Here is a 22,440-nt window from a genome sequence, read left to right on the forward strand (position 1 = left end):
CCGATAAATCAGACAATGTTACGATCAATGAAGCTGAGGAAGGAGTAAGAGAAAGACAGAAAGAGACGGTGACAGCGCGGGGTGAGGTTACAAGTGTCCCCCGAGTATCGGCAGGGCTCCTCACGGAGGGAGGGTGTGGAACCTATTCCCGTCGCGTGGACCCACTCTCTCCCCGACTCATTAAGTACGGTGCCCTTATCCTTGCAACGAGAAGGCGGCAACCGAAGGGAGAGCGTGGATTTCCACGTATATGCAGATATGTATTTTAAACATCGATATCGACCGCGCCCCGACCGCGGGAGTGTATTGCGTTACTTTCGATTCACAATGGAGAATGCCACCCCCCGTCGACACTGTGCGAGAGGGTCGCAATGAATCATTGGGAGCAATCGATAATCTCCCACCATCGTTTTCGACAGTATGAGAGATTCAGTTTATGACATGATTATCAAGAAAAATAATTTCTTTATAAGAAATCAGATGAAAGCTTCATAGCTTTGTAGAAAAAGAAAACTCAATTTTCCACGTTGACCAACCAAGAAGCAAAGAGAAAAATTAATCAACGTCAAGCAAAAGTTAAAATGGGAACTTCTAAGCATAATTATGCAAAAGGATACATAAAGCTTCGAATATTCCCATATTTAATGTTAATTACACGTTAATGATATGCTTTTTCGCGAAAATTTCGCCTCGATATCGAGCGAAGCAATAAGCTCTTGCACCTAGCGAGTATAACATTCCTAGCTAATATTTCCAGTCTCTCCTAGCCTCGTGGTGAACTTTCCAGCGGCATCCAACGAACACCGACGACTACCATCCCCGGTACGCGTCCCCCTCCTGAAATTTCATTCGCTACCTCGGAGTCGCGGGACCGCAAGCGTCCCGACCCCGTCCCCGATGCCACGCATCAAACATATTCAAATACGCAATAACGCATTATGATTTATTTACCGATACTTTATACGGGCTCGCGAGAGAGTGTGCCGCGCCGTGCTTCATGGCTCGTATGAATATTAACGAGCGTGTGCGCCATCGCGCGCGCATCCCCCCATCGCTGAGAGCAGCGCCCCGCGTCCTTCTTGCGCGGAGTAGGTACGTGCGTGCGTGTATGCAAATATATATCGAGCTAAGTGTATTGCAACTCGCGGAAACCCATCGTCGTGAATCTTCTCTCTCTCCCTCGCGCCGCTCTTTACTCTTTCTCTTTCTCTTCTCTTCTCTCTCTCTTTCTCTCTCTTTCGTGGCAGATTCGCATACAAACCGCAACCTCGTACGAAGGCGCAGCCAATATTCGAAGTATCTAATATGCTTTTGTAGTCTCTGTCTGCCTGTGCGCATAGCCTGCCTCGTTGTTCTGCGAGTGTATTGCCAATACGAATACCGACGTGATGCTACCGTTGCGTGGAATTATAGGGGAATATCCCGAAAAGGACGGGAATCAGTGATAATGTATCCTTCGTTGAATCTCAAACAGATTTAGTGAGCAATAATTAATATCATGCAGATTTCAATTGAGCAAAATTTAATTACAGGTGTGATTATTAAAATATTAAATGATCTTAAATCATCACATCATCGATAATTTAAGATCACTTACTAAAGAATAAAAAATGATGATCACTATGCAAGCTATATTAAAATAAAAACATAATACATTTGCAGATTCATCGAAAACCTGTATTTTTAATTTTTAAGATTGACTAATAAAATATAAAACTTGTAGTTAAGAATTTGGAAAATTTAAATAAACTTCATTTTGCGATGGACGGAAAACAGCCGCAGTTGCCACACGTAATCAAGAAGGGGGCAAAGGAGCAAGACGGAGCTGCGGGAATGTCGTAGGAACGGCACTTAAACAGTAAAGCAGATAATGCGCTTCCGTATAGATATCGAGTGTGCCGCAGCCCAGGGGTCTTCGACGACAACGACTACGACCAGGATAGCCGTCCTTGGGATCGATGCCGGGGCCCCCCTCGTGCGAGGAGGATCACGGCGGCAACACGCCGGTCGGGGGCTAATCAAGCTAGTGCAGCTTCTAATACGCTGGAAGGCATTTAATCTCGACAACTTGCTAACGACCTGACCAACACACTATACATTCCCGATAAGCGACAACCCCCCAGCAAGGCAAGAAACAGTCCCCGATACTCTGCAGACGGCTCGATATCCCCGTCCCCTCCCCGGTCACGATTTCCTCGCACAAACTCGTACGATCCAAGGTGGCAGCTCGCACGAGCTATTCGCCACACGCGGAAGAAACCCACTTGGTACAGCAGGTGAATACCCAAGTGAATACCAAAGAAGAGGTCGAAGGCTTCGGCGGAGATCGAAGGGCACGAATAGTGGCCTAGATGAGAGGAAGTGAGACCGCAGAGGGGGGGACACACCGTTGCACGTTCAGCGCTCTCGTTGCCAGTTGAACTGTATCTCCATGGCGTTACTTGTCCCATAAACAGGGAGCACTATTCTCCAGTCGATGGTCTTCGGATACGATACGGTGCCCGTAGCCCGCGCTATATCTATACCTGCGAGTATAGTTTTGCGAACTAGCGCCGTGCCGCGCCAACCCAATTCAATTTAAACTTCGGCAGCACGAGGGAACAGGGGAACGGGGGACGGAAGGCGGTGAGCGAGAGAATGCAGGGAACCTGCGGGGGTGAGCTAACGCGCGCGCACGCGCCACCGCCACTAAATCGCCTGAAATTAACGCGAGTTATTAGTTGACGGCGATAATTAGGAGGCAATTGCACGGAAAAGCGACGGCGGCCCGCGCGCGCCAAGGCGAATTCCGATGTCCGACCCCTATCGCTCGATCGACCCCCGCTTATCTGAAACCTGGGGCGAGACGGTTCCCGAGCAGCAGGAGGATCTTAAGGATATACACGTGAAATATACGTAAACGACGAAATTTTAGAAATTGCAATTTTACTAGCCACAACTTTTGCACGTCTGTGTCATGAATAGGATACATTGGATTTCTCGCGTTTCTTTCGATCTCGTCCTCGAAGTAAAGCAAAGTTGTTGTTGCTAGAATAATCCGTTCCAGAGTAAATCGGACCACTCTTCATGGCGAGGAACTTCCGAAGAACTTTACTTCTATCAAGGAACGCCGGTCTTACTCTTTTACAGTGCTCTCCGCAACTCAAAGAGACAGAAGATTCCAATAAACAAATCGTTCGCTACGAATCTTCACAGATTCTGCACTATTCCGTGATAAACTTTACTGATTCGTGACAAACTGAAAACGCTTCAAGATCGGAAATATTTTCTGTGACACGAAATAAAGATTATCTTGTGTCAATTTGATGAAGCCAAGTATGTTAAGAATAGCTTACGCACTCGCTTTGATAATCGACAATGGAGATTCAGTTTCGTCGCTGGGGAGGTTGATGAAAGAGTCATCGGCGCATTAAATATTATAATCAAAGTGTGAGGAATTAGTGTGACAAAATTAGTATGACAAAATTATACTCGAGATGGTAAAGGGATGCTGCACGGTTGCGAAGCACGGAAACTCCTTTCGCTCCATGCTTTTTCTCGCCGCGCAATTCTTTACGCACAATGGATATGCATAGCCAGGCTATTATTGCCTAAATGAGTAAAGCAGCTAAAACCACGTCGATATAATGTAACGCGCGCAAGAAGGCACCCTCCAGACGGTTGCTTAGCAACGTATACGAGAGAGAGCCTTCGTACATGATATCAGTAGGACGAGAAAAGCTCCTCGTACGAATGAAACTGCGAACGACTCAATGCTGAGCAATACCGACATATCGACTTTTACACGTGTTTTTGACTTTATACCTCTGAAAATAACCGATCGCCCTGATATCTCTTCAATCAATTTTCCAAGATTTAATCCAAATTATTCCTGCTGCAATCAAAGTTAAACTAAATACACGGTTATTTTAAACTACGTAATTAAAAGTGTTTAATGCAGGAAGGGTATAATGAGCAAATCAACCCTGTTGTTTTCACGTATGAGATGCAGGAAATCCTCTCTGCGACTCAACGTCACTCTTGATGTTGCGTACGCGCGTTCGATGTTGTGCGCGCGGTTCGAAATTCGCGAGAGAAAAAAAGAAGGCGTTCGCATAGCCACGTTTACGCGAAAAGGGGAGACACGTGCGCCTGCCATTGTGGACCGATCCGAGAATGAAGGGGTAGTAAACAAACGATATAGCCAACGTCGCTATCCAATATTGAGATTGCTGTCTTTTGGAATATGCTAATACGATAATACATATAAATGTCCCCATAAACTATAGAATTTTCATAAAGAACATGCAAATGTTCTGATATCGAGTGCCTTCCACGCTTCAGCTGGGGTCGTTCGTGCGCGAAAGAGATTGATACTTTGCGTTGCGAACGGGCGAAACGCCGCCCGACCTGATTCGCGGAGGATAAAAAATGAACGACCATCGCGGTTTCGAACTATTCCAAGAAAAACACGGAGATATCAATTTTATACACAGGCCACAAAATAAATGTAAATGAAGTAACATAAAGAACAAGAGACTCAATAAAATGTCGACGGTGCCTGAAAGCCTTGATCTGTGATAACGTTTCCAATTGTCCTTCTTTTTACATCATCTTAAAATAACAAGATAAATGAATAAACCCTATCTGCGAACTATCACCATAGAACTCTTAATCATACTCTTACCTTGTATGTTACAGATAAGAGAGACGGTGGCATAATAATCATTCATTAAGAATATAAAAATATGATATGTCTATATATAATCATCTATATATAATAATTATAAAACACACGAAGTGAATTTTCGTGTAGGCCACGGTTGCAGCAGTGAGTGACGGGGAATCAGTACGAGCGCAGAATATCGATAGTCTCTCGAGACGTTTGGACCTTATTAAGGGAACGAATGACTTGGTCAGGACGCGGAAAAAAGTTCCATCCCCGATATAGTATAAAGCGAAAAAAATCCTTCCGTAATAGAATTACTCGGCCCGGAACGGTCGTAAACGTATTCCCAGGGCCGATAGCCATTTTTCTCGGTCAAGGGGCGAATTGGCTAAACCGCACGCGTTTACCCGAAGACAGATAGTAGAAAACAACAACGCTCCCTACTGCCCCAATCCTTCGCCCTGCATCCGGTCCGTTCCATCTTTTTACGGCCGCTGATCGCCACTGGACAGATGTAAATAATTTTCTCCCGGTGCTGCAGAGTTTTAACAGTGTCAATCGCATATCAATTATGTACAATTATACTTTTCAAGAATTTTTACATTGTTATGAGATCAATGTAGAAGACAGAAGCCCCGACATTGCTTGAATTGAAGCAATAATGTATTAAATGAACTAAAACAGTTTTTGAAGCTCAAATTGCGAATCCATTTGCACCTAATTAATCTTGTGCCATTAGAATTTAATTTCATTACATCATTTTCGACAAAGTTGCATCCATAACTATAACTGATGATTGAATATCCATTTGCGAGATAAGAAACAATAGTGTAAGATATAAAGGTACCCATAGGCCGCTGGGTATATGACTGGGTATATTACTGGCCTAGGGCCGATAATCGATTCTTAGATCGAAGATCGCAGTTCGAGGTGTCGCGATTCGCATGCGCCACACGTCGAACACCGGTATATTAACGCCGGCGGAATCGGAGCTCAGAGAGACTACCGAACTTGTACGCGAAGATTACTGCTTATTTCGGAGTGATTAAGTCGGTTTTTGGTAACGTGTAAAGGTTTAAATAAAGTGTTATGTTTATAAGGAAAAACACGGCCTACACTAAGAGAATACTTTTACATCCTCCAATCAACATATTAACGTTCCATTTATCATGTGATCGTCTACAACAGAGTCACAAATAAACTCATCGTAAACGAGTAGTGAGCGTTGTTTATACGTACCCCCAAAAGACAAGCATCCTCCTATTTCTGCCGACTGGCAACCATTTTTCTCGCGCATCCCATGAAAGTTGTTCAAGCGCGATTTCAATATTCGTTCTGGCGGCAATATCTGTCGCTGTTCGCGGCGAAAGAGACGCCCGTCCGACTCCACGCTCGCTACGGACGGGGACGATATATCCTCGAAGATTGTTTTCTCTCGTCAGGTAGCCACATACGTCACGCGAAATCCCTGGAGGAGGCCTAGACGGGCACCAGGAATATACCGGGTATAGATCACAACTCGTGAAGCGCCCGAGCGGAGTCCCACGGCGAAACGCGGCGAATCAACTTCCGTCATTGCTCGCCATCCCGAACCTAATGCCCGGCATTTCTCTCCAGCCTCCCGAACTCCCGCCGCCGACTATACATATAATACGTACCACGAGTATGAGCCAAAAGCGGACAGGTGCACGTAGAAACCCTGCTCACTCGTTCATAGAAGGACAATAATAAATGTTAATCGATACCGAAAAAGAAAACTGATTCAAAAAGATTTATCAAAAAAGATAAATTGCGTGGCCACGTGCCGATAATTCGTGCTGAAAGCTCGACGCGCGATCGAACGCAAGGCGCAATCACTCTCGAGATTTAATCGAGAATAAATCGAATCACGACAAATTGACCTTAATCGCGTCTCTTTAAAACCTACATTCGCACTTCGTCATATCCGTTCGCGCCGAATAGCACGCGGCGCGCGGAACATTTTCTCTCTCTCTTTTTTTTCTTTCTTTATCTCTCTCTGTCTCGCGGCTAGAGGTGTTGCGCGGCGAACGCCGTCGGAATTGAAGTGCCGCTTTCCGGGGCAAATGGTACGTAGGATAATTTATCGGGGTATCGGGAAACGACAGAGAGCGGATCCATATTCCAATTAAAGCTCATCCTCCCGGAACGTTGCGCTGGATATTACTTCTCCGACTGCCACCGCCACCATCGTCGTGCACCCCCGCATCGCCCCTCTCCCTACACCTTTCCCTCCGCCCCTCGTACTGCTCTCGCCGTTCCTCCTTTGCGACTTTCCCCATCCCCGTCTCTCGATTTTTCGCTCTTTCTCCATCCTCTTAATTTCCCGCTCGCTCCACCTCTCTCGCTCCGCAATTATCTCTCTTTCTCTCCGCGTTTTCTCGTCGTCCTTCTCCCGTCCCAGTTCGCTTCCTCTCGTCGTCTCTCTTCAGCAGAAGCGCTCTCGTCCTTCCGCCACCACCATCACCACTACTACCACCACCACCACCACTGCCGGCACTACCACCGTCACCGCCACTGCCACCGCCACCCCCATGCTCCCTCTCGTTACTCTCCTTTTTTGCGCGTTTTGCTTTCCAGTCCATTTCGCGTTGTAAACTCGAACTTTATGGCTGCGAGAGGTGGATGCGCCGGGAGTTCATATACGCGGCCGCATCGCGTGTTCCCAGAAGCTGCATAGAAGCTTCTGAGAGCTGGAGTGCGATTATTGGTGTCAACCAAAGCCGATCGATTCGAATAAATTTTATCCCGCCATTCGCGGCATTTTAACAACGCCCGATAACGATCACCTGTTGATTACATATTGAATCTCAAGCTCACGTAACTTTAGTACTAATATTTATACAGTAACAGATTAATATGAAAAAAAATTTTTTAGGATGTAATAACTGTACGTGTTATTTTATATTCAAAGCTAATTATACTGGAAAATCTTCCAAATATGTCTCAATTAAAAAAAAGTAATAACAATCTTTGAAAATAGTAATGACATGGATTCGCAACTTAAAAACGATTTCCCTCTCGAGAAGCGACTGGATTCACGCGTCTTGCTCGAGTTCCGCTAATAGCGTCGTTATATTAAAATACCGCGATCGTATTTCCCTGCGGTACCCGAACAAGAATATGTCGGGGCGAATCGAACTTAATCTACGCGGAGAGCGTTTTGCCCTCCTTCTACCGAGGACATCCTGCTCGTCCCGTCCGCTTTTTCTCGTCCGCGCGCGATCCTTCCTGAGACAATCCCTTGAATACCTAAATCATGTAAGGATTACAACGGCGGCTGAGATAAAGGGGAGGAAGGGCGGATGGGTCGGACAAGCGATCCACGCGCGGCCAACTCGCATTTTGGAAACATTTAAATTCTTATACGCGAATAAATAGCAAGAATTTCACGCGCAATAAAATATAGATTTCCTACGGGCCCCCGGGTGTGGTGGCGGCGGCGGCGGTGGCGGCGGCGGCGATGGTGGCGGCGGCGGCGACGCTGGCGGCCACCCCCCAAGGGTGGAAGGATGCGGTCATAAAATCATTGATATGAAAATATAGCCCTTTCATCCTCGCCCCCTTAGCCCTCTCACGTGCCCTCTTCCTCCACGGCGACGGAACCGTCCAGCCGAGCGAGTCGGAGCATCGTCGCCTGGAGGGTGCGACGTAGAGGGCGAGAAAGAGAGGACGGAAGGTCGTGCCGCGAGTTAAAAAGGGAAAAGGGAATGGAATACCTTTTGTTTCGGCGGACAACCCCGATCCTAAATCGCCGTTTCACTCCGTCCCCGCCATCCCTCTGCCCAACCCCGAGCCCGCCAAATGCCTCTTCTTTCTCTTCTCCGCCGCCACCTTCCCGACGTTGCCTCTGAATCGCAGTTCTCGAATAAAATTAATGCTGAAAATATTTGTGGAAAATTTCGAGTCTAATTAGTAAGAAAACCTATGTGTTGAATCTTTGAAAATATTTCTAGTATTGGCAATAAATAGTCAATATGATACTTGCTAATATCAGTAATGAAATTTTAAAGGTATAAAAGTATCCTACGATGTGTAATAACATAATTCATATAACTCTCGTGAATGTCTTCAGAAATAACATGATTTCATCAGGGTTTATATTATTCTTAAAGAAATGTGCTCAAGAAGAAGCACTCTTGCAAAGATTTTGAAAATTTTAGATTTCATCAGGAAACGAAACGTAGCTTTCTCTCTCTCTCTCTCTCTCTCTCCCTCTCGTTTCGCGAGCACGCTGTCGCCAGCGTCTAATCCAATAATTTAATTTCAGGATCCCAGCTAAAGGGGATTTGAAGTATTAGCCGACGGAATTTGTGTATCTTTGATTAGTATTCCGTTCGGGACAGCGCTCGGCCTCGCCCGATCGCGGTTACATGCGAATCCTAAATCAACTGCGCTGTGCGGGATGTCTTCGGCTCCTGCCGCGGCCGAAACAACCGGGAGAGGATCACAGTCGCGCGAGGTCGGTCGGGATTTCAATCCGCGCTATATCCCGAGAAGAAACACCGCGCCGAGGGTCCAGGAGAGATGACGGCCATTGGTCAGACGATGGATTTTGCGTTCCGACCGACGGCCACTTCGTACAGCTAATTGGGTATCAACGGCGAACGGCCACCGCGATGGAAGACGTGCCCTCGTTGTTTATGAAAGCCGAGGTCTTCGCAAAACAACATTTATATCAGGATTGTAACGGCGCATCATTAGACAGTTTGGTATCTCCTTTAACTTCTTAATTTTCAATCTTAAATATTCTATAACCGAGCTTCAGATGAAATTTCTGTGGAAACCCATTTAAAATTGAAATAAAGAGAATTCCATTACACATCTATTTATATTCTCCAAATTTTCTTCAAAATTCGAAATCGTTTATAACAGTTGTCAGTCATTGATATTTCGAAAAATCGCTCGTCGCGACGATTTATGTTACAGGATTCATATAACTGATTTCTTACGCCACGTCAAACGTTTCCCACTGAATCGAGGTCGAATTAAGAGAGAGCCGCACTGTTTCTCCGTCAGTCTCTCACGGTTCGCCCACCCGTGCTACCGGCTGGCGGGAATTATATCGGTGAGTCGGGTTCCTTGTATAAATCATACATATTCAGGCGCCGACAACATTTCCTCGAGTAGCTACCAGTGATCCGTCTAATTTATAGTTTAACTTATCTAAATGCGCGCAGTGCCTGGCGCGGGCTAAAGGGAGGTCGGGTGACTGGATGGCGGTGGTCGGATGGCTCGGCTGCCGTCGGTGCGCCTCAACGAACCGACGACGACAGAGCGTTCAACCCTTCGACTGTTTAGCATTCCATCTTCGATTGCCGACAACTCGCTGCTGCGGTTCCCATAGGGAGACACTGTGGGAATTCCACGACTCGGAATTTTTACGAGCAACGCAAGAAAACTGAACGCCGCGAGTTTCAACGAATTAGCAGCAATGTCTTGTTAGAAACATTAAATTACGTAAAGAAATATGGACTATTCACTCTATGTTGTATTTCTAATAATTCATAAAAAGAACAAATTTTGCATAATAATGGCATTTTGTTTATACAGCCAAAAACTCTAGAACAAAATATGTTAAATAGATTCTGAGTGACCAACTTTTCAAGACCCGATACTTTACTTAAATGTCGTCCCTTGTATACCCAGCAAAAGCACTGCAAAAATAATATTATCAACATTTTCCTATTCTCAGGAACATTCGGCGCTCTCATAAATTCGTTTGCATCGAGCCGTGGGACATACACGTGAGCATAAGGTATCCCTTATTCGATATACTTCGTCAGGTAGCACTCCATATATCTTTGCATTCGCATCGACGAGGTGAGACCGCCGGCGCGTTCGCAGTGAGGCCGCGCGGATATACGTAAAACCAGTGGCCTGTTTTACAAGGAACGGGAATGACGAATCGTTCTGTGCGCTTCGTGGGGATCGGGCCGCGCTTCATCCCTTGATATATCGACGCAAAGCGGCGAGCGATTCCCACGAAGGATACCGCGAGCCAATCTTTCGGAAACCAGCCCCAAATCCAAAGGAGCGTGATATTTATAGGGCGGATTTAAAGTATAAAGTCGCGTGGGCCGAGGGGGAGAAGGGGGAGCGTGGGGGCGCAGGCTTGTTCCTATTTTCTAAGAGACCGTGGCCGTTATACCCTTGAATTCCAATCGTGTACGAAGGATGGGAGACTGAACGTGGCTTGCAATACAAGGGTACACCGCGACAACGTTGTGGACGCAAATGGCACGGAAATAACTCGAACGTAAAATATATACGATTATTTCGCAATCTTCTCTTTGTGTGACGTCTTTGTAAAATTTATATCTTGAAATTGCAATTGTGCACAACTCATAATCAGTATATTTGACGTTAAATGATTTTCTCCACGTAGCTCGTAGGAATATCGCTTATCAGAATTGTACGAGAAATATACAAGATAAAGATACCTAAATATTTAGTCAAGATGCATTTTCGTATTTTACTATTATTAAGTATTATATCATCACTTAAAGAATGCAGCGTTCGTTCTTATCGTTTTTTATCGCAGTGAAACAAATGTGACAACTCTTCGCCCATGTCTACAGTATTTCTTCTCTTTCTTCCTTATAAACACCCTTTCTGTCATGTACAGTCGTATCTTCGTCTTTCTTGAAAGCTCGCGTTTCTTCCTTTCATCGGAGCCTGTCTCTCTTATTTTCGTTTCCTCGTTCACGTGCGTCTCGATCGGTACTTCTGAGATCGTCGTTCTTTTTACAGCCCCACGTGAGCACGCAGAAGGGTCGGGATTCGAAGGACAAGAAGGGGCTGTGCTCGAGGAAACACGAGTGTAGTCTGGTATAGGTAATCGCGGGAAGGGAAACAACGATAAAAGCAAAGTTTAAATAAATCGTACGTGAGCGGGCTAAAGATCGCGCTTCCCGTTTCGCCCGAATCGAAGCCGCGTTTCTCGTGAGGAGCGCGTCGTTTCTCGAATTAGGAGCGAACTTTGCGGCCGGAGGGAAGGAAAACGACACGACACGTTAGCCTCCTCTCGCGAAAATGCAATTTATTCTTTTGCCACCCCGGTTGGCGGCGCTCGTTCGAAGTATCGCGATGATACAAACTTTTTAAATTACACCACGTAACGACCGAGGTTACCTCGCGGTTCTGAGGCGAATGTCGATGACGGGGAGAGAGGCACAGTTAGCCTCGCAACGATCCACGTACGAGAAGTTGGAACGCTTCCAGATTATATCGATAGCTCCGCGTCGAAAATTGCGCCGCGATTGCGTGTATCAAAAGTAGAATATCACAGTTGGGCAATCATGTTATATCTCAGCAGAAATAACTTGAATAACGCCATAAGCGGAGATTCAAATCGAATAAAAAAGAAAAATTTCGCGATAATATTGACTGTAAAGTATGTATATGTATATCCTTGTGTATATATTTTTGTGAAAATGAATCAAATAAAAGATGAAAACGTCAGAAAAAGTGATTAATTATTTATTATTTGACCTACAGTTATCACTTATCTATCTACAAAGAAAGTTTCTCTGAGATAAACAAAAATAAACAGAAAATCGCACCCTCGTTCATTCAACGAAAAACTTTCTAAAGTATCAACTCCCCCTTCGAAAATTCCTACGTCTTCATACCAGTCGAGATACGAGAAGCTCGTCGATAGTCAGGACTTTTCCCAGTATAGAGCGTGAAACGGCAAGTGAGGAGCGGCGACGAGGGAGGTTGGTTCTCGAAAAGGGGTGAAAATCCCATTACAAACTATCCTCGTCTCGGCTCGCACGCCGCACAGGTCGACGTCACCTTCCGCTGAATCCTCCGGCAGGATCTTTGCATGAATATGTAAATCCTTATTTTCAGATCGAGTGCGCTCGAAACCAAAAACCAACCTGGAGAACCGAGCAGCGCATCGGCGCTCCGCTTTACGTGGCGGAATTGATTTATTAGCCCACTCGACTTATCCAAAGGGTGACTCAATCGTCGTATGTCCCTGCCGCCACAAAAAAGATATCCCGCAAAGGTGCATTCGGCCCATCTTCAACAAAATTACGCATCACCAAAATTACGCTTCATGCCCCGAAAAATCCCCGAGAAAAAGAGCAAACTCGCGTTGATCCTTGGTAAACTAATAAAAAAATATCGATATTATTATAAAATAAAAAAGTTACCCTCCGGATCGCACAGTGAAATTGTTACTGTCAATTATCCGCACAGTGAAATTGTTACTGATGACAAAAATATTTTTAATTATTGCGATACAGTGTCTCTCTAACAGCGCGAGAAATTCAATTATACGACGTGCGTAAGCTCGCGTAACGTAGCTTTTATTCAATCGCCAATATCGCCGATAATGTATCACGCGGAGCCCTCCGGCTGCGAACGCTCCGGGTAGGGTATTATCGTTTAGCTGAAAGGGTTGCCGGATGGATAATCGGCTATAGATCAAATCTGTATTGTTAAAAACCATATTACGGTTAATGCAGTTTCGCGCTATTTCGCGGTCTTCGCTACACCATTCTGAGTGCGCAATTAAATTTGGTTATATCGCGGTCGTGCCGTACAGACGTAACAAACAATTAATGCCTTCTGTTTAATCGTTGTTAATATCATGACAATTGCAATTCGCCAACAAGCAAGTTATCGAAGATCGAGAAAATGAAACATTATGTAATTTTCTGTTATCAAGTTCTTCGCAATAGCATAATATTCTTACCTAATTAATCCGGATACAAAATTTTATCTGCTTTTTGCTTTATACTGCTTTCTAAATTCATATTTTCGTATTTATTCGGCAAATATAATAATATATTATTGCACATGTCTCTCATATGCATATAAATCAAAGATAAGATTGTTCTTAGCCAGCAATTTTTAAATCTGTTCTATGGCACCACGTATTTCGCGAAGTCTCCCATAAACTGTCACATGGTACACCCATTACGGTTTGCCACGATTCACGCCTCCGTAGCACCTCTTCCCCCTCCGCTCGCCATGCATCGCCAGGCAGGGAAGATAAAGACGCGCGCAAAGCTGGACATTCGAGACTGTGCCCGAATTTTACGCCCGTAACTGAGGGTCGCTCGATGAAGGACGCCTGCGGGTGTCTCGTCCTCGAAAGTTTTAATACCACTCGGGGAGTGAGAGTTGGCAGACGACAACACGAAGCAAAAGCAAGAGACAGAACACGCGGGCAAGAGGCACATCGGTAGGAAAAGAGAAAGGCGGAACAAAGGACCGGAGCGAGCGAGAAAGCCGGAGAAAGGGAATATTTCGGATGATTGGTATTGTCGGAGATGCGCGAGATGCGGAGTGCCGTAGGGTGGAATCGGCCGTATTCAAATGGGGTGGCCATTAGAGTTATGTTAGAATATATTGATTATTGGGGGGATCAAAGGGTAGGGGACGACGGGATGACGCCACTGCTGAACAGCAGGGAGGAAGACGAAGGGTCGAAACAACTGGTCCTACCCTGCTACTCAGCCTCCTCACTTTTGAGTCTCGCTCGTCCCCGTTTGCCCCTTCGTCCTCAGCAACCATTGTGAATATCCGTCAACCTCTTTTGCCGCTTTTCGTTACTTTACCTGTCTTGTCATATCATACGACCTCGTTATAGAATCGCACGATTCAATAAAAGATATAGCGTAATAACTGTATAACATAGGAAAGGTAATAGCATTGCACTATAATTGATGTATTGTTTTAATTAAAAATGGAGAATGATAAAATATTTTTAATAAATTATTTTTAAATGGGAAATAAAAAACTTATACGAGATTTTCCTTATTATTGTATCATAAAAATATACAATAATTTTTTAAATGCAAATGTAATTTTCTTGCGTTAAACATACGCAACAAATTCATTAAAATCGTTAAAGGTAATTTGAACAATCTCATAAAAATTTTATCTTTTAATTTCATAAAAACTTTAGAGATCATTCAATTAGTCTAATTGTATAATAAAATTGTATAATAAAACAGCAGTTATGATTAAATATCAATCTAAAACATAAACGCACAATCTACAACATGAACGCACCATCCATAATGGAAGCTGCGTGAGCGGAAGCTTCGATCTCGACGCCACGTAACGACTTACGCGGCTCAAAGATTCGCGAAAAGAGCGACTCGAGGGGGTGGCGAGAGCCGCGAGATGGAAAAGCGGAGAAAATATTCGCGCGAGCGAACGCAGCGGCGGGAATTATCGGGCATTAGTCGATGGCTGCTTTTGGCGCGCGCTGGAGGATCAGGAGTGTATAAGGGGTGATTCGTGGGGTGGCGAGTGAGCGAGCGCGCGGCAGAGGGATAAAAGGGAGCGGAGAAGTACAATCGATGAAAGGGTTGGACGTCAAACCCCTTCGTGTCGCGATCTTCTCCACCCTCGGTCGGACCACCGCCGCCACCGCCGCCGCCGCCACCGCCACCACCGCCGCCGCGGCTCACCCCTAAAGTCCGCCCGCCCTTCCTCATCCACCCCCATCACCCGCTCTCACCCACTCCCGTCCCCCGTCGCCTTCGCGTCCCAGCGACGCTATCCGACCACCCAGCGCTAACCCACCTACTACCCCCTTACTGTCGTGGCTGTAACTCACCGCCACACGGTAGCGCCCTTGCCGCGTACACATTTACATAAATTATTGATCCCTAAAACACACCGCCGCCAATGCCATTGCCACTGCGGAGAACGGAGGCTTAAGGAAAGCTGCTGCGGCCGATGTATCCTGCCGGCAGCCGAATTCGCACGCCGTCCCCCATGTGAGAGCTCCCCAGACTTCCTGATTCCGCATTCCTGCCCCACTTATATTGGTCCGTTCCCCGCCGCTTAACGAGCGTATTCCGTTGCACTTTTCAGATCCGTTCGTTATCTTCGAGAAGATACCGCATATCGATACTTTGTCAATCACAACGTTCTGAGAGAAGAGAGAGCGAGGAAAGGGATGACGGCAGGCGAGACGCGACGAAAACGTCGGGTGGCGCTGCGTCATTAAGCTACGTATTGTTCGTGGCGGACTGATTGTCTTGGCCGCTCGTTTCAGCCGTAGCCAGAGAGACAATTGTTCAATATTCCCATTGATCTGTGAGACGCCCCTCGGGGCTGCCTCATCTACCGGCGGTGAGGAGAGAGATAGGGAGACAAAATGAGAGAGAGAGAAGAAGAAAGACATATATACGCGAATATAGGTGCATATATATGCACGCCTTTTGTCAATATCTCTATTTTAATGATATGAGGCACCAGGTTCTCTGCCTGCTTCTCCATCAACGTTCAGCTCATCGCGCGACTACGTGGAGGAAGCGGGAGAAAAAAAGAAAGCGGACAGAAAAAGAAGAGAGACAGAAAGAGCAAGGGAGATCGGATGGATGGTTGACGTTGACGCGCCTTTATCTTCCTGTGTGTATCTTCCTTTTTCAGAAGTGACACATCGTACATGAGCACCGCGTCGAATCGGCTGCGCACGCGAGGACGATTAGTGAGCGAAAGCGTCGTTATTCCACTGAAAAATGCGACACGAGGCTGCACCGGGCTTGCCAACGCGCATGATTTGAGAAATGATGTTACGCGTCGCGCCGACTTCTATGCATCTCGTCGACGCGATGAGAAGCGTTGCACCCTTCGATGCTGCATTATCCTTCAACGTATTCTTGTACAGAATAATCTCAAGATAACAAATGACGAATAAAAATATTATCTAAATAAGCACAGAAATTAAGTTTAATATAATAATTACAAATGATGTCGGAACTAATTAATTAATTAATAGAGAATAACGTCATAAGGAATAAGAACGCGAAAAATGAATATATTACAGAAGTAGACCACATCATGTCAACAAAAAATTTGAGTCGCCGTATCGCGGGAATCATAAGCATTTCCCTAAACAATAAAATGATCATATCTGGAATATCGGCGAGTATCGCAACCGCAGTGTTAAGTGTACACAGACAGCGTGGGACAGACACGTCCGGCTACGAAGGGACGCGCGCGAACGCCGAGGGACATTTGTTTCTTTCATGGCACCTAGGTCCGAGTTGTCAGTAGACGCACGCGGTTACAGTGACGGCTCGCAATGCTCGCAGATTCGTACGTCACGGAGTCAGCACTGCCAGTTGGGCCCCGCAGCGACGACCGCGTCTCTATATCAATCACTTCGGCCGCTGGCCATCCTGCTGCCGCCCTTCGACTACCCTGCTCCAACCCTACCCACCCTCTTCGTTCTCACTCTCCCCCGCGACCGCCGCCGTTCACTTCTGCACAAGCCACCGCACACGTATCCACCGCCCAACGCCACCCTCTTCTGGGCATCGCGTACGTGCGTCCGGTGTGCCAGCCCGTGCCGCTAACCGACGTTCGGATTGATAATTTATGCCCGTTAATTATGACCGTGCGGTCTCGCGCGCGCCGGTATTCGACCGTGCGCGTAATCGCGATCTCGAGTTCGATGGTATGTCCTGCGTGCCCCGCGAATCGCCAGCGAAGTTTGAAGGTACTGTGTGAACTATGGGAATTTCCAGCTCGGATAATGTAATGTTTTTTACAAACGGAAGCACCACTCATCGAAAATAAAACTTACGGAACGAAGAAGTCTTCTTGACTTCAACGGTTACGGATCTGGGAAGAAATTTACGGAACGTCTCGAATATCATCAGCTTTCTTCCAAGTAGAGATGTTTCATTATTTTTATCTAATGCGCAATCATTCTTGTACGAATTATTCAGAAACGTATTCGAAAAATTTTAGTTTTTTCAAACTATAAAGTTCAAACCATAACAATTTCGATTAGTAGCAATGATCAAAAATGGGGAATCGTTTTTGTCGTACGAAATTGTATATTACAGCGTAGACGTGCGGACGGACGTGGACATAGATGTGGACATGGACGCGAATTTACAGCAATCGACCCTTCTTTAATAAAATAGCAACATAATTACTACAGAAAGCGTACAGAACTACAGAGATCTTTCCCCGAGTAGACCCGTATGAAACCGCACTCTCTCCCTTTCTCTCCCTCTCTCTTTCTCGGCAACTCGATGTCCACAGGGTGGTCGAAATCCGTTGACGAACGCACGTACGGATAACCCGAAGTACAGCGGAATAGACGGATAGGCACGCAGACAGACGCAGCCCGGAGAGATCCGCGCCACGGTTATACGCTTTAATTCCTTCGACGGCTTTAATTCTCATATTCGTATTCCACCTCCGCCCAGATCCACCTCTTTCCCCTCCCCCTCCCTCTCGCCCTTCGCACCCGCACCCCGCGAGCGTCGGCGCTGCCACGATCCTCCAACCCTTCCTAACCCCCCTCAACTGCCTCCTCTCCTCGGTCCCCAACCCTTTCGACTCGGACGGGTACCACTTGCCCAGCCGTGTGCGCGGACGACACACGTATTTCCCCGAGTTGCGAGCCTTCAAGTCGTTTCGACGTTCATACCCGCGGTGCGGCCGCGGTCGCTCTTTTCCTATCTCTCGCGGAAAACGTCATAAAGTCGCCATCGGCGTTTTATCGCGCGAACCGGTATCAAGGGAAACGAGTCTCGGGGTTGGAGGATTAAGTTTACGCACACTGCAATGCGGACGTTCGGTTGTAATTAATATTTGGAAAGCACATATGGAAAGATAGTGCGCGAACGAATGAGAGAGAGAGAGAGAGAGATGCTATATTTTATGTGGTCACGTGACAATAATTCGATCCAGCAGTCTATTTTGAAAATCAAAAGAAGTAACGCACGCGCCTTAATATTTTTCCTAGAGAAATCACGTTATGTAAAAATGTAATTGCAAATGTGTATTGCATATAATATATACTTATTTAATTCATTTATTATATGTAGACTATGTTATGAAAGTTGGTAATTCATCTCAAAAACTAATTCCAGCTTAAATTTTATGAGCAGTCCGACAAATTCACTTTACACAAGTATATGTAAGGGCTAACAAAATTAAAAATATAAAGTTTTCTACAATACGGCAGAATATTACATTGATAACAAATGTACGACGGAATTTAATGTTATTAATAAAATTATGAAAAAATTATAAACTTCGCGCAATCAATAAACGTTGTAGCTCTGGAATATCTGTATAATAACGGTGTACTTTCTCTCTCTCTCTCTTTCTTCACTGAAAATTATAGTTTTATATGGCTTGGTTTAAATCGAAATAATTTCTCGCACGAGCCCACATGAAAGGGTTAGATCAATCCGGCAAAGATAATAAAGAACGCCGTGCATGAAACGCATAGGAGAGTCTTCACGCGGCTACCTCCGTCGGAATTTATTCCGGAAATACGTCCTCAGCATGCGGAGGGGGATAAAGATATTCCGGTTTTTGCATGGATTAGTAATGGAAGCTCTCTCCCGGGATGGAAGCTCTTTCTGGGAGGGGGTGGTTCGACGCCGCGGTAAGGGATGCCCACTATTCCGCTCGTAAAGCCTTCTTTCTCCCTTCCGTTTGTATCTCGGAAGCCGCGGCGCTTATCGACGACGCCCGTAATCGACCAGCAAGGATCAAAATTTTCCATTGTTATCGAGAGTAAAGAGGATTAATTTCTGTCCGTTATCTCTCGCTGGATATAATTTTAAACAAAATATTTAATTTTATCGTCCTTTGATATATCGTGTAATGGTATTCTATATTGTCTCAAATAAGATGCATTTCGTAAAACTTTCATCAAACTTTATTATTAATTAACATCATTTGTTTCATTCGTTTAATCTGTTTAAATACCCAACTCTTGCAACTCTGTGTAACAGTATGTTTATCTGAAATTTTGGTGAAAATTACAAATTTATGAAAAACATAAAGCTTGATGCAAATTTTTCGAAGCACACTTAGTAATAAATGTAGAGGCATCATAACATTTTCGATCCTGTCTACCTTTTCGCATTGACTCACCGTCCCTCATTTACAGCGGCTAGCTCAATAACGGCCTTTGGACAAATTTTTCTCCGACCAAAAAAAAAAGAAAAAAGAATGTACTCGAAGGAGACGACGCGCGCGGCGATGGAAATCGCAGAGAAAGAAAAAAATCCACCTTTTTCATCCGCTACCTCGCGCGTCTCGGATTCGGGGTACTCGTCGACTGAACCCCGAACTGGGTGTGGTCGTATGGAGAAGGGTTGATGTAAGCTTATACGCATGCAGAAAGAGATGCCCAGGGGCGGAGGCGCGGGAGACGCGAGGACGGCACGGAAGAAGGGTCGAAAGGATAACGAATATGACGTCAATTTTAAGGCAGACTGGGGGAGAAGCAATCACCGTCGGCGGGGTTCGGCCATCCCCGTCCCTCGCGCGCGTCCCTCCGTCCCGGCGATTCTCGCGCTACACACGCGGACTTTGAACTTTGACTTTGTCGGAATAAAGGCAAGCAACGTAAGCCAGGTAGGCAGCCGGGCGGCCATGTTTCGTATATGTTTTATGTGGTACTAACGGGGGTGTCCTTTGACGAGGCACTTCGCGTATACGCCAATTTTAATCCACCGCAGTGGATGAGCTTCTACCCGGCACAGGATCAGCGTGAATAATTTTATATCGTCTATAGATTTAGAGATACCAGTTTTCGTAGCTTACAACCAAATCAGATCAAATCAAATCGATACTTTATTGAATCGATCCTCGATCAAGTCAATATTTTATCTGACAAATATAGGATTCTGTATAAAAGTTATACCAATAAACGACAAGAAACATTTCAGCCAATTCTCGCGCCATTCCACCCCCAAAAAGACGTGCGAATAGGACAAGTCAGAACGCCCTATTATGCGAACGACAACGAGGGCTGCGAGAGCGCCCATAACGACGTAATGACACCCACGATGGGAAAGTTGACTTCCTTATAATAATTGTCGTCATTAATAACGATCGTAACAGCAACGAGCCGTCTCGCCGGTTGCGACGAGTGGCGTCGCGCGAGCCCGGCGCGATAAAAGCACGGAAGTACGTATGCGGGCGACCGAAGGCACGGATATAGAAACGCTTAAGTGGTGCATTGGAATCTCTCCGGTCCTCACCCCATCGCGTCGTCTCCCAATCTGCAGCCCCTGGCCTATCCCCCAGCCATCAGTCCCATCGGAGGCCGCCGACGACAGCCTATTGTTTCAACGTATTAGTCATTCGACGTATCGTAAAGTGTGCTGGCGAGGTACTCGCGGTCCCCCATCTCCCATCGGCCGGCGAAACTGAACCCCAACCCCCGACGTCACTCCCAACACACGTCGACGGAATCACGAACGCCACCCCCGACTTGTGCTTTCGACTTCGAGCCGAGCCGAAGCTTCCCGCTTTCGCCGAGGCGCGTCGGTAGCTTACAGAGTACGATTGGAGTTATAAACAAGCATTCGAAAAGTGTGGCATTACTCGGGTATTTAAATTAAATAAATTTGAATATGCGAAGTACGCGCAGCACCAATATTCCGGATATCCATTTGCATATGTTGTAACAATTATATGTAATATGATATGTGCATACATGAATAATAATTATTTGATGCATGTTTTAGCAATGATATATAGAAATTTTAAATAAACATGAAAAATGCTTAAAAAGAAAGCAAAATCCAAATTATGTACATATTGATATTAAACGTACATCTAACAAAAAGAAATTTATATAGTATTCGTCGAGTTATTTATGTAATCAAAGCTTCGTAAAAGTTATTATCCTATAAAGATGTTTGATATTCCGCACAGGTTTAAAATAAAATTATAAAACGTTTATAAAATTATAAAATCTATGCTGTATAGAACTATCGTGTTTTCTAGGAACTGTCGTTCCTAGACAAGTAAAAGAAGAAATGGCAAAGTATACAGGCTTAGAATGCGAATTGGATTTGCACACAGAGAATGCAATGTTGCTTTGTAACGCCACCGTAAATTATTTCGAGACCGGCACTAACGTGCAAAGTGCAAAGTTCATGTCGATAACGACTGTATCATGTCACGCTATCACGATCCATTCGCAGTTGTGAATTTTTCGAGGCAGCGTAATTATTGAATGGATATAAATGGCACGTGAAGCCATTTCTGGAACGTGGAACGAGATTGCAAAACTTTGGCACGCGAAATCTTTGAAAATCATTTATACCATGTTCATACAGGCGTGCGAGTGTTGTGAATAATACCACTTCCACTCGTTACAAACCGTTCAACTTTCGAAATAAATAATAAGGGCGATATATGTCACACATACTTTGCTTTTGCATCATGGCAGATTATTAAGCCGGCTAGCAGAACATAATAACTTATTATATATTCAGCATTTAATGTATCTCTAAAGTTTCCACGTTATTTTAAATGAATTATTATCGTAATTTACTCGTTGTTGTTGCCTTCCGATGATGTAAACGCATATTACTAATAATAAACCGTTAAACCTCATTTAAATAATCGCCGCGTATCTCTAGCTTATTGATTTTACCCAAACTCACGTGGAAAATAGGTGGCAAGCGTATGGGCGTGCACACGTAGCGCCAACGTGATATCAATTCTGGTAGATATTTATTTTACGTTACAATAACATATCGCACACATCACCGCGCGTGATTTACCGTTGAAGGAACGTTCCATATGCTGCATGAATTGTGCGGCAGGCCAAAAATTCATAAACGTCAGTGCGAAATGCGCGACGCGCATCCAAAGGAGAATTAGGCGCATCGCAAAGAAAAGCTTGATGAACGTTCGACTTCACGTGGAAGCGAACGTTCCCGCGGTACGTCACGTTCCGCCTTTCATCGATCAGTTGATCGTCGAATATCGTGACCGGCCGATCATACTTTAATCCC

General features: G+C 45.3%; 1 long non-coding RNA gene across 2 annotated transcripts in view; it reads right to left on the bottom strand.

Moving 5' to 3' along the window:
- Positions 1-22,440, bottom strand: part of LOC105276294 — a 380,772-nt gene that overhangs the window by 336,388 nt on the left and 21,944 nt on the right. The window lies entirely within an intron of this gene.

The sequence above is a fragment of the Ooceraea biroi genome, chromosome 9 (assembly GCF_003672135.1).
Source record: "Ooceraea biroi isolate clonal line C1 chromosome 9, Obir_v5.4, whole genome shotgun sequence".
Taxonomy (NCBI): Eukaryota; Metazoa; Arthropoda; class Insecta; order Hymenoptera; family Formicidae; genus Ooceraea; species Ooceraea biroi.